Genomic DNA, 13900 nt, shown 5'->3' with positions numbered 1-13900 from the left:
ACCAATTGCATGCTTTTCCTTCACTGGCCAATTGGTCCAATGCAATCACCCAATTTTGCGGGAAGGTTTCCGTGCTTTCTTGGCCATATAAGCGACATGAAAAGATGACCAAGTATTGATACACCTTCCATAGTATCTTTGTCTTGTAAACCTAGTTGGGTGTCATCTTGAATTTGGTCGGCTCCTTCACCTAGTTCTTCAAGATATCCCTGGAGTTGGCATTGTTGTTGGTATGCTGAAGGGTGTCTCCATGGTGATCATTAGCTTTGTTATGAAACCAGCTCAAGAAAAAGATAGAAAAGATAGATCAACGCCTTAGAATTCAGCCTCTTCGAGGGGGCAACCTCCTTTAAATTACATAAATGAAAAATTCTTGGATGATACAAATGAAAAGACCTCCTTTCTATATATAGGAGTCTAAGGGGTCATAACATAATCAGAGCCGACATAACAATAATAATGTAAGGGCACAATAATAACAATAGTGGGCTTCTATGGGGCACAAAAGTAACAATATGGGCACTACATGGGTACATCAATATAATAAGTGGGTTATACTAATAACAATAAGGGGTTACACTAGTAGTATAGGGGCCTAACATGCCCCTCTCCTTCAAAAAGCATTGTCCTCAACGCTTGAGTAGTTCTTGATGCTTCTGTATAAAATTCTTGTCCTCCCATGGGGAATATTCAGTGGGTAAGTTCTTCCAATTGATGAGATACTCTGAAATTGATCGATTTCGTAGCTGTCGGGTTCTTTTTTCTGTGACTGCTCCAGGTTCCAATATGATTTTTCCTTCCTCTTCAATTTCTGGCAATATTGTTTGAATTGGGATCTTTTGCAACTTTTGAATAAGTGGCCATACTTCTTCGTCCTTCTTCCATTCATCCCTTGCTTTGTTTATCCGATCTGGTTGGATAATATAAATAGCACAAAACAATGCTTCCACATCCTCATCCTTGAAGAGTCTTCCCATTCGGTAAGGTTGCCATTTTTTAAGTGCATGTAGTATTGCTAACATTTCCTTCTCATAAATAGCTTGCTTGAGATGTAGCAATAAAAATACCCAATCACCTACATCAAAATATTTTTCACTGCGATGTTGATCTACTTGTTGTTTCATTTGATTTTGCACCGAAGTGGCGTTATCTTTTAAAAGTTGGAAAACTTGTTTTTGGTGCTCCATGTGATCTTTCACTGCTTGAACCTTTTTCTTCTTGATATGTCCTTCTATCTCTAGAGTTTGAGGAGTGGTAATTTCTTCCAATCCTTTACAAGATATGGTCAGATTCATTTCTTGATGCTCGATGTTATCTTTCACTTCTTGAACATTTTTCTTCTTTATATGTCCTTCTATCTTGATATTTTGAGGAGTGGTAATTTCGAACAATGAATTACAAGATATGGTTGGATTCATTTCTTCTTTCTCGATGTGATCTTTCACTTCTTTCACCTTTTTCTTCTTGATATGTCCTTCTATCTTGAGAGTTTGAGGAGTGGTAATTCCTGCCAATGCTTTACAAGATATGGTCTGATTCATTTCTTCTTTCTCTGGGGTGGGGTCCTGGCGTATATCTTCTTCTTTTGATGTTTCTTGATCCTTTTCTTCCTCTTCTTCATATTCTATGTAAAATAATTTCTTCTCAACACACTTATGACCTTTAGTGCATTTGCTATCACAATTGTAACAAAGCCCTTTTTCTCTTTTTTCTTCCAATTGTTGTGGTGTAACCCTTGTAGGTTGTGGAAGGCTAGGAGAAACAACACTTCCATCTTTATAGTTGTGAGGGGTACGCTTCCTGGTTTCCATAATTTTGCTTTCCACTATGTCACAAAGCCCTTTTACTCTTTCCAATTGTTGTGGTGTTGCTCTAAAGAAGGTGTTGCTCTTTGTATCCTCATAATGTGCTATCATTTCCTCCATGAAAATTGACCACGTAACAAGTTGTTTACGAGAACAAAGCCCTTCGTACCATAAAAATTGATCTGGTTCTAAATATGAAGATGCAATACATACCTTTTGTAACAGTTGTACACCATTTAGATCAAAATATTGCTCCATCTGAAGTATCCAATTTACCGGATCCTTGCCATCAAACTTCCTCATCTTGCTTTTTCTTGATTTTAGGAGCTCGACCTTGAAACAACTGTAACTCTATACTTTTGGATCTTTAAGTTCTGAAATTGTTACCTATAGTAGCCCTCTATGTCCTCTTTCCAATTCCACTAGTCTGATCCAAATTGGATTCTCTAAGAAAGCGTTATGCACAATCTTCCAAGATGACTTGATTATAGAGCTTTCCAGAAGAGCGAAATTGTATGAAGTGCCACGTGTCACTGTTTCAACCTTTGGATCTGAAAAATGCATACAAGAAACTACGGTCCATCCTCTTTCTGTACCTTCTTACGAAATTTCAATCTGATCCCCAGAGAGAAATTTATGACGATTTTCCCCAGGTCACCTGTTTGGAATGTAATTCAAGAGTCTGCAAAAATACCAACTTCCTCAGATCATATCTCCGTAAATATAGCGCAAAAATCTCTAAAATTCAGACCCAAGGTTCAACGCGATTTATTCTCAAATGGGTTTTTTTTTCAACTTTTGAAACGTCACATAAAAAAAGTTATAGCGAAAATGCCACGATGACCTGTTTGGAGCAGCGAAACCCTAGAATCCAAAGCTCTGATACCAAATGTTATGAAACCAGCTCAAGAAAAAGATAGAAAAGATAGATCAACGCCTTAGAATTCAGCCTCTCCGAGGGGGCAACCTCCTTTACATTACATAAATGAACAATTCTTGGATGATACAAATGAAAAGACCTCCTTTCTATATATAGGAGTCTAAGGGGTCATAACATAATCAGAGCCGACATAACAATAATAATGTAAGGGCACAATAATAACAATAGTGGGCTTCTATGGGGCACAATCGTAACAATATGGGCACTACATGGTTACATCAATATAATAAGTGGGTTATACTAATAACAATAAGGGGTTACACTAGTAGTATAGGGGCCTAACAAGCTTCGAAATATGGTACATCTGTTCATAATCCTTTGCCTTGAAGGTAGCAATCTTTATCCTGCTGACACTGCTCATTGTCATCATCTCACAATCAGTGTACGAGACAATTCAATGTATCATGTCCGTGTATGGGAACACAGGATACCTGCATGCAATCTGATATAAGCCAGACTTGTGGATGTTCACATAGACTTGGCGGCCTTCAAGGTCTTCCCCAAATGTGCCTGCAAATGCATCATTGATCTCTTGCCATTTCAGATTGATGTCCTTGTCTACAATCATCTTGGTGTCTTCATAGATTGGCAAACTTATAGACACTTTCTCAACTGTTGCTCTAGTTGCACTTCTGTTAGTGTCCTTTGATCCTGCTCTCTTAGAGGCCATTGATCCTGAACTTCTGAGAAATGGATGAACACATGCTAGATCTAAAGACATGGAGACACGCATGGCAAAAAATCTGTCAGCTAAAACCAAAGAAAACTTGAGGAATGACATGTAACATACCTGGGGATGGACTGGCAAGGATTGCGCAATTTGTCCTAGGAGGCTGGAAGATTTGCTGCCGAAACTATGCAAAAGGTAGTCCAAACTATTGGGAGGTTGGTTGGCTACTGGAATTGCACAATGTGCAATCCAGACTGGCTTGTTGGTTGTTGGGGTTGCGCAATGCACAATTCCAGCTGGCAAGGGTTGTTGGCCCAATGATTGCATTGCGCAATTTTCTAGGCCAGCAGTCACTGCCTCTTGGAATTTCACAATGCAAGAGTGGAGGACAGTCATTGGGAATAAATGCACATTTTCTGGGAGGAAGACAGAACCTTCTCTCTCAGGATTGCACAATTTTGTCTCGGTGAGGCAGAGTCCAGAACAAAGCTGCCCAGACCTGCCAACCGGCAACTGAAAGCAAATGTGAATGTTAATGCATGTTGATACTGAGTGTAAGCAGGGGTGAATGATCGTGCATGCAAACTGTGAATGCAATATTCAGAAAATGAAACAATATGCATGTGTGTGAAGTGAGTCGCCAAATCAGCGACCATTTGTGAAAAACAGTGGCATGCATGCGACAGCAATGAGCTGCTAACGAAAACTGAAATGGTGCTAGTACAAGCTAATATGTATGCAAATGATAGCAAGCATTAACATAAATCAAGAAGACAGTGCTCACACAAGCCAAAAGATAAAAAGTGATAGAAATGTTGCAAAAGACAAGTTAAGCGAACTTACCCAGAAATAGTTGAGCTAGATGTGTCAAAGACTCCTGGATGTGTTGTAGGATGTCAGAGCTCCAAGATCGATGTGAAGAATTGAGCTTTGAAATGTCAAATAAACAAGTGTGAGGCTCATGATGCACATGCCACAAATCTAGGAAAATGTGACACTTAGAGGAAAGATTCTAAAACGATATTTGCATGTAACCTCTAGCTGCTAAAAATAACTCCCTAAAATCTAGGGATGTTTTTTGCATGTTTCTTTTTGTTATTTCAAGAAAAAGTAGCCCATGCATGCAAGTCAAGTTTTCTTGGTCCGAGGTGGAACCAGTTAACCCGATGGCACATGTAACAGCCTGCTTGACTGAGGGTAACTTTGGCACATCTTCTGGGAGGAAGTTGTGCTGGCTGCATAAAGGGATTGCACAATTTCTGGGCTGAGCAGCTGACTGTTGCCCAGGATTGTGAAATTTCTAGGCTGAGTAGTCTTACTGGGTCAAATTGCGCAGTTTTTTTTGGGAAGGTTGACTGGAAAGATTACACAGCTTCTAGGCCTAGCGGGCTGCCAAACAAGATTGAGAAATTTCTGGAGGGAAGACTAGTTCCCCTCTAGAATTACACAATTTCTTGATGGAGCTTCTCAGCCAGCAGCTGGACCAAGTCTAGAGAAACAGCCTGTGAGGGGGATGCAACAAGATATCATGCATAGGTTTTCAAGCTGCTAGAAAACCACTGAAGCTTGTGTACTTGACAGTGCAAGGCATGCTGCTAAGGATGGTTGGTAGGGAGGCTCCAAAAAAAACCTAAGGAAAAATTTTGGAGGGTGGTTGTAGCCACTAGAACACTTGGTGACACGCTAGTATAACTCTAGCTCTCTGAATGGACCTTGTTCGTGAAAATAAAGTCTAACACCTCCGGAAGTATTGTTCAGTTCTTTGTTCGTCTTGGTTTCCACATTTGCTTTATTGTAAGACGTAGCATTTGCCAAGCTCTTGGTCGGTCGACACACATTCCAAGCCAAGCCAACATAGTTGTTTCGATTGGGGATGAGGGGTATATTGGTGCACAATCAATATAATCATCAGAGTCTTAGTTTCATCTCTTGTGTTGCTCTGTTGCCAGCAGGCCTGGATAGTACCCTAGCAGAGTCACGGTGGAACACAAGCATCACTTCGCTACCAGTGAGCCTAGTCAATACCCTAGCGCAGTTACTTGCATCACCTCTTTGCGCATGAAGCATTTCTCTTCTTTCGCCTTATTCATTTTTCATTTTTAAAATTTTTCAATTTTCATTTTTTCTTTTTTCATTTTTCATAACTGTGCATAGCACTTATTCATTTCAGAGGCAGAAGAGGGATCCCGACTTATTGAGAGCAGAAGAGATTGTTCCTTCAGAGAAGTAGTTTATATATACCTCTGATGTGCTTGTTAAGGTTTTCCCCCTCACCTTACTCTACTTGATTGAGTTGTCAAGGGTTAACCAAAAAACAACCAACTAGAGTAGGTGACACTAGTTAGCGCGCAAGCATTGTGTTTTCATCAAGGTTCAATTCAAACAGTACGTATTTTCCATTGGCGTATCATGGACTCAAGATAACAATTTCTCCATACAAAGTTTGGATGACAAATAACCAAGTATTGATAACTGCACAAGTCGTCTTGTACTTTACCCATCTTGTTTCAAGAGTCGCACATGGTTTCATGTGAAAATCACCTACGAGCGTAAATCAAGTGAACAAACAAAAAACAAAGCAAAAGCATAAGTAAATGTGAAAGAAAAGTGGAAAGCAAACAAGCAAGCAGACAAACAAACATGCGAGGTAGGTAAGCAAACAAGCATGCAATCAAACAACCAAAAGTGAACACTACTCCTACACCTAAGCTAACGGTGCATGGGCTCAATCACGTGAAGTGATACTTCAAATGTAGCCATCGGTGCATTGGTTGACCCATGTTGGTGAAGGCATGGTCCGCGAGAAACACGATTGTGCGAACCAGCAAACAAGAAAGATATAACAATGAAGACAAACAAACTCCAAGTTTAAAAGTGTCCACAAAACATGAGTGAGTGCAAGTGCGTGACATGTAATTCGTGGACTTATCGTGGTGTTGTGCGACGCAACATGCAGATGTTAAGCATACGCACACTCTTTACTGTGACATACAAGGAAATGAAAGAAACAAAGACAACTTGTGTCGTGCATGTGTACTTGCAATGTAAGATTCCTCCAATGCATGACCGATGGGATCGTGTAGTTCGATTGGAGGAAGTATGATCTGTGTGTGAGATTGATCTTCAATTCATACAGATGAGTGATGAGGAGCCTTAGGTGTTTTAAAAATTTCCTGATCAAAAGTGAAACCAACCTTAGGACAGTGAGGGCTTGACATAACAATCAGCTCGAGCTAAAGTGCCTCGACAATCTGGAGGGTTTCAACTCATCAACAGATAGCTCATCATAAACAGGTGGCTTCGAGAAATCAACTGCGATAAAATCATCATTGTGATCAAATATGAGAGTAAATAGATCATGAGAACTACGATCAGAAAAATCAATGATTTCATCGACATCCTCATGATATGATGAATCAAACAGAGGTGTAGATGAGAAGCAGAGAAATTCACCCTCTGTATTTTCGGAAAAAGCAGATGAAAATTCAAGTGGATTTTCAATGAATAATTTATCCTCTTTGTTGTCAGATGATGGACTGACATCCGGTGTATCTAGCGAATGATCAACAATGGGTGTATCCATAGATGGAGATACACATGTGAAATCATGGATGACAGGTTCACCAAAGATGTCAAGAAAGAATGAAGGGAGCTCGGACAAAAGGGATTCATCCTTCGTCGAGTGTTGATGCTCAAGCTCCCAATCATACTCTTCATGAATGACAATGCATGTTGGTTGTGCAACACCAACTCCGTCGATGGTTTGATCTTCATTCACAACAAGTGTAGAGTCCGGAGGATCATCTGAGTATGAAGACGGAGGTTGAGGTACAAAATGCATGTGACAACTCAATGGAATCATAACCAAGTCTGTGCGAAAATTAAGCGAAGTGATGTTGGGAGGTTGTGACATTTGAATAGATGTGTGTGCTTATTCTCCCACATCACTCTGCAGTGCTGGAGTTGTTTCATGAGGGCTCACTGGACAGTCACTTGTGACAGTGACCGTATCTGTCTGTGATTTTGCAGCTCCATCACTGAAGTATGTTGAGCGAGGCTTGGGCTCAAAATTCTTCTTGGGATGGACTGATTTTTTAAGATAGTACTCGAATCTATCCCAAATATATGGAAATTTCATCTGGCTTTTCAAAGCTTCAAATTGCAAAACATGGAAGCACTGCCAAAAATCCATAGGCAATTCATGCGGGGCCTTCCGTTGTTGTAACATTTTTTGGTCAAGAGGTTCTGGATCAAAATGATGGAAAGTAGATTCAATGAGATCACAGAACTTCTCGAGTGAGTGCACGCTGTTAGCTAGTAGGCTGCAACACCACCATAGTGGGGATTCACGAAGTGTGTATGCAAGTAGCAGACTGGCCTCTTCATCAGAACATCCATCTTCCTCGTCAAGCATGGCAAGGAAGTCTTGTAAGAACAAAGGCCAGGCCACTTCGCCTTCACCATCATACATGAATTTGGACAAGAGATCAAAAAACTCCCTCGTGATGTTGAGAGGTTCGGCATGCGAAAAACATCATGGAGGGGTGAGTGTAACAGAATCCATGATAGATGTGAAAAGGTTCAAAATAGGATGAGAGGACACATCTTGTCATCTGGCCCTCCTAGCACCAAAAATGTTGACAGTGCTGGACCCGCCAACATGTCAGGGGATCTCCCTAGTAAGAAGTCCCAATTAGACCTCAGACCGTTTGGTGTAGGAGTCCCAGCAATGGGTCATATAGTATTGTCTTGATCGCAGTTTCGCACAGAGGCAAGTAAGATGTCCCTGTTGGTAGCAATGGTGTGACATATGCAGTAAGTCAAGGAAGGTGCATGAGTGGTTCTAACACACACTAGGGTGAGGTGAGTTTTCCCCTTGGAAACCTGTGAAAGAAAGTAGCTAAGAAGGGAACACACGAGCATAGATGCGTCACAACATGGAAGAAAAGTAAGCTAGAAATCCAAAGTGATGGTTAAACCAACAACACATTTCAGTAAGATTAATACATACATATACAAAAAATAGCTACATATGCATGTGTAAGCAAACAGATACATATATCAGTTAGAGTAAACAAGATAGCTGAAATACAATACGAAATATGCATGAAACATGTTGGCTCTGTTACATTAACAAGTGTAAGTTCCAGTCATACAATACAACCATGACTAACCACTAGTTCCGACAGCAAATCGTTACAGTCACTGCCACCTTCTCCTCCAAAGAGATATACTAGCTCTGCATAGTGGAGAAGCCAAGGCTCGTTACAATATTGTCCAAGCTCTCTCTAAGATACTCATATCGGAAGCTTGGTTGACCAAAAACCTCTACAATGAGTTATGAGGGACTATATATAGCAAAGGTTGGAGTGGCCCTTCACATTCCCCTTTGTGATAGTTCAACTACCCTCATGACTCTTCATCTACTCTATGACCGTTACATCCAAAGATCAACACTTGAACTTACACTTAACAAGACATTACATACAATCTGCACATGTAACCATGTGAGACAAAATAGGCTTGAGCAAAACATAATTATGACTCAGAAAACTATGAGAAGACCAGCTCTTAGACATCCTCACGGTGGTCAAAAGTAGCGAACTGATGCCATGCCTGGTAGTCTGAGATAGTGTCCATGTACTCTAAGGGGACATCTTTCTGGAAATGAACTCTTGCCTCCATAAAGTTTGGGTACACTGCTCGAGCTCCCCTGTCCAACTTGTCTGTTAACATGCGCATCATTGCCTTGTGTGCAGTTGGACCAGCAACATACTGATGCATGATGTCTACATTGATCACCAAGTTTGGGCTGGTGGCTATGCACATCAACTTGTCAAACTACGAATCAAGTTCCTGTCAAACCTGTGCCTTTTATTTGCCTGGGTAAGTGTCCCAATAGATGGGATCGCATGTGCATACACAACAACATCCATACTCCTAAATACTCATGCATGGGAAGCCTGTAGACTAGTGATGAGCTGCGAGAGATCTTCATAGTTCTAGATCTAACTCTGGATGCGTGCCTTCAGCTCGACCACTCTGGGCTTCATCATCTTGGGCAAGTGTAACGAGGCTCCCTTGTATCACATTATCCTTGTTTGCATGTAGTCAACAGCAGCATGCACGTTCAATAAGATACGTTCTCTCCTAGCACATCATTGTTGCCAATCATTAAGATGGAAAAATGCCTTATGCACGATACCAAACTTGGAATACAACACCCACATCACTGTGTCAAGGGAAAATACTTCATACAGTATTGCCTTCTTCAACTCTACTCGGGCATATTCTGTAACCAATTCTCCTCCCTACATGGCCGTTTGTAACACCTTAGCCATTCACTCATTCTCAGCTATCAAGAAGCGAACACTTGAGCTAGTGGCTTTGCATATGCTCTAGTAACATCAGCCAATATTGCTGGATGCTTGCATACGTCAGACATGTCACTCGTTCCTGAAACTACGCAGGAGATGTGTGATCATCCGGAGTCAAAAATCTGTGAGATTGCACAACTCTATGTTGGGACTCATCGAATGAGATGTTGTGCATCTCTCCCTTCGGATTGTCTCCAAGGATTTTAGTGTCTCCTTAGTCGCTTAGGACCTTCTCCACTTTTGGATCCGGTGAATCTAGTGGGTTGACCTCTTGGTGGTGAGGCTTGAGGTTGATATCTTGCTCTAACTCCTATTGCTCCATGTCTGTATCCATCTACTCAAGTTCTTTTTTAATCTCTTGAGCAAAGTCCAGCTCTTGTGACTACTCACCCTGTCTGCTTGGTGCCAGTTGTTTGGATGAGTCGACTACTTGTATGGGTGAATTTTCATCTGTCTGTACATGTTGCGCCCCCTGCTATACATGTTCATGTTGCACTTCGTTCTCCTATCTACACAGCTCTTGTTCCTTCCAAAGTTTCTCCTTCAACTCATACAACTCCTTCTATGTTTCGTCCATTCTTTGTTTTTCTCTCTGCCTTTGCGCGTTCCTCCTATCACGTTGTTGCCTCTTCGCCTCTATTGCCAAATATGGTTTATGCACAAATGGGTATGCTCGAAACTTGTAGCTTTGTTCTTCCTCCCGCTATCGACAATCTTCCTCTTGCCTTTGTCACGCGTTGGTATGTTTACCTCTGTTGTTGTTGCTCTCCTGGATGTTGCTTCGCTAACCATTCCACAACGATGTCGACCAGTTCATTTGGCCTGGATAAGCTGTAACAATATCTCCATGGGTGCTCTTCCGCCCAATGACACGCCTTGTGGATCCACTGAAACTGTACTTTCGCGCAGTGATATTTTACAAAATAATGTAGTTCATACGAATTGTAGCTTCGAGCGTCGAATGGATATTTCTTTATCTCCTCTGCTTCGACATCCGCATGCTTAAATTTTTGTATCTCGTATAACCCGATCCATAATGGAAGAGCGGGCTAAGGTGCCTTCTTCTTCCAGTGCAACCTAACTGATAGTCCTGTTGAGATGTGGTATGATACTTATTGCATGACGAGCTTGTCCAAGGAAAACTTCGGTAGAACATGCGGAGGCTTCTCCACTTTGTACATCCGTATGAAGGTTCCAGATGTTGCGGCATACCAATATGCTATATCGATTAGTGCCTCCATTTTTTCCTTCGACATGCAAGGTGGATCCTGTTCAAATATCACCTTGTACACCGAGGTGACAAAATGATATGACAGTTGTGTGATAACTCCTCCGAAGCTACATTCGGACAACATTTTACAATAAGTGCTCACAGAGGTCTCCCCCGATGTCCATGCCCACTTCAAGCCCGTGAACTTTTGACGAGCACAGATTGCATCCAAGATCTAAGATGACATGTAGATTTCTGTTTGCTTACCTTTGGCAGTTGTTGAGCTCTTGTTACCTATTCCTTCAACCTATGAGCCAACATGTCAAACCAGTTGCATACTTTGCCTTCACTAGCTAGTTGGTCCAACGCGATCACCCAACTCTATGGGAAAATTTTCATGCTTTCTTGGCCATACAAGTGACATGCATAGATGACCAAGTATTGATACGCCTTCCACAGTATCTTCGTCTTGTAAACCTGGTTAGGTGTCATCCTGAATATGGTCGGCTCCTTCACCCAATTCTTCAAGATATCCCTAGAGTTGGAATTGTTGTTGGGTATGCTGAAGTGTGTCTCCATGGTGATCACTAGCTTCGACATATGGTACATCTGGTCATAATCCTCTGCCCTGAAGGTAGAAATCTCCGTCCCGGTGACACTGCTCAATTTCATCATCTTAGGATCACTGTGCAAGACGAACCAATGTATTATGTCTGTGCATGGGAACACAAGATACCTGTATGCAATCTGATATAAGCCAGACTTGTGGATGTTCACATAGACTTGGCGGCCTTCGAGGTCTTCCCTAAATGTGCCTGCAAATGCATCATTGATCTCTTGCCATTTCAGCATGATGTCCTTGTCTACAATCAGCTTGGTGTCTTCATAGATCGGAAAACTTGTAGAAACTCGCTCAACTACTACTCCAGTTGAACTTTCGTCATTGTCCTTTGATCCTGCTCTCTTGGAGGCCATTGATCCTGAACTGCTGAGCGATGGAAGAATTCCTGCTAGATATGGAGACATGGCAACATGCATGGCAAGAAATCACTCAACTAAAACCAATGCAAAATTGAGGAATGACATGCAACATACCTGGGGATGGACTGGCAAGGATTGCACAATTTTTCCTAGGAGGTCGGGAGACTGGTTATCGGAACTACACAAAAGGTATTTCGGACTGCTAGCAGGTTGGTTGGCTACTAGAATTGCACAATGCGCAATCCACATTGGCCTGCTAGTTGTTGGGGTTGCACAATGCACAATTGCAGCTGGCAAGGGTTGCATGCCTAGTGACTGCATTACGCAATTTTTTGGGCCAGCAGTCACTGCCTCTCAGAATTGCGCAATGCAATACTGGAGGACAGTCACTGGGTAGAAATGTGCATTTTCTGGGAGGAAGGCAGAGCCTTCCCTCTCAAGATTGCACAATGTTGTCTTAGTGAGGCACAGTCTGGGCCAAGGTTGCCCAGACCCACCGATGGGAAACTAAAAACAAATGTGAATGTGAATGCATGGTGATACTGAGTGTGAGCATGGGTGAATGATTTTTCATGCAAATAGTGAATGAAAGATTCATAAAACGGAACAGCATGCATGTGTGTGAAGCGAGCCATTGAATCGATGATTGTTCATGCAAAACAGTGTCATGCATGCGACAGCATTGAGAAGATAATGAAAACTAAAACCATGCTAGTACAAGCTAGTATGCATGAAAACGACAGCAAGCGTTCACAAAAATCAAGTAGACAACACTCACAAAAACAAAAAGCGACAGAAATGCTGCAAAAGACAAGTTAAGCGGACTTACCCAGAAATAGCTTAGTTGGATGTGTCGAAGAATCCTGGATGTGATGTGGGATGTCAAAGCTCCAAGATTGATGTGAATAAGTGAGATCTGAGGCGTCGAATAAATAATTTTGAGGCTCATGATGCGCATGCCACAAATCTAGGAAAAAGTGACACTTGTAGGAAAGATTCTAAAACGATCTTTGCATGTAACCTCCAGCTTCTAAAAATAGCTCCCTAAAATCTATGGATCCTTTTTGCATGTTGCTTTTTGCTATTTCAGGAAAAATCAGCCCATGCATGCAAATTAAGTTTTCTCGGCCCCGAGTGGAACTGGTCAACCCGATGGCACATGCAACAGCCTACCTGACTGAGGGTAACTTTTACGCAGTTTCTAGGAGGAAGCTAGGCTGGCTGCCCAGAGGGATTGTGCAATTTCTGGGTTGAGCAGTTGATTATTGCCCAGGATTGCGCAATATCTAGGCTAAGCAGTCCTGCTGGGTCAGATTGTGTAGTTTTTTCTGGGAAGGTTCACTGACAGGATTGCGCATTTTCTGGGCCCAGCAAGCTTCCATATAGGATTACACAATTTCTGGAGGGAAGACTAGTTCCTCTCCAGAATTGCGCAATTTCTTGAGGGGGCTACTTAGCCAGCAGTTGGACCAAGTCCAGAGAAACAGCCTATGAGGGGGATGCAACAAGCTATGATGCACAGGTTGTCATACTACTAGAAAACCACTGAAGCTTGTGTACTTGACAGTGCAAGACATGTTCCTGAGGATGGTTGGTAGGGAGGCTCCAAAATGAAGCTAAGGAAAAAATTTGGAGGGTGGTCGTAGCTACTACAACAGATCCATACATCATAATTTTCATAAAACATACGTATAACCAACATATAACCAACATAAATAACAAGGATATGACAGCCATAAAAGACACATATGAACCAGGACATTTGCACATAAAATACCAAGGAGAAGAAGCTCTTATTAATGAATGCAAAATCCAACCAAGTATGGGACTTCCACAAACCACCTTACCATAGATTTTCTTAACCAAATATTTTTTCATCCAATCACCCACGTGCCATATTTCAAGCATGAATGTGGG

At 41.7% G+C, this 13900-nt stretch overlaps 1 pseudogene; it reads right to left on the bottom strand.

Annotated features, from left to right (window-relative positions):
* Positions 1 to 11977, bottom strand: part of LOC149219187 (uncharacterized) — a 101736-nt pseudogene extending 89759 nt beyond the window's left edge.
* Between the last annotated feature and the right edge of the window lie 1923 nt (positions 11978 to 13900).

Source organism: Pinus tabuliformis, chromosome Q (genome assembly GCF_031772625.1).
Source record: "Pinus tabuliformis cultivar Carrire ecotype Pingquan chromosome Q, CPIR1, whole genome shotgun sequence".
Classification (NCBI taxonomy): Eukaryota; Viridiplantae; Streptophyta; class Pinopsida; order Pinales; family Pinaceae; genus Pinus; species Pinus tabuliformis.
The sequence above is the reverse complement of the archived record's forward strand: the minus strand, read 5'-3'. Positions and strand labels throughout refer to the sequence as shown.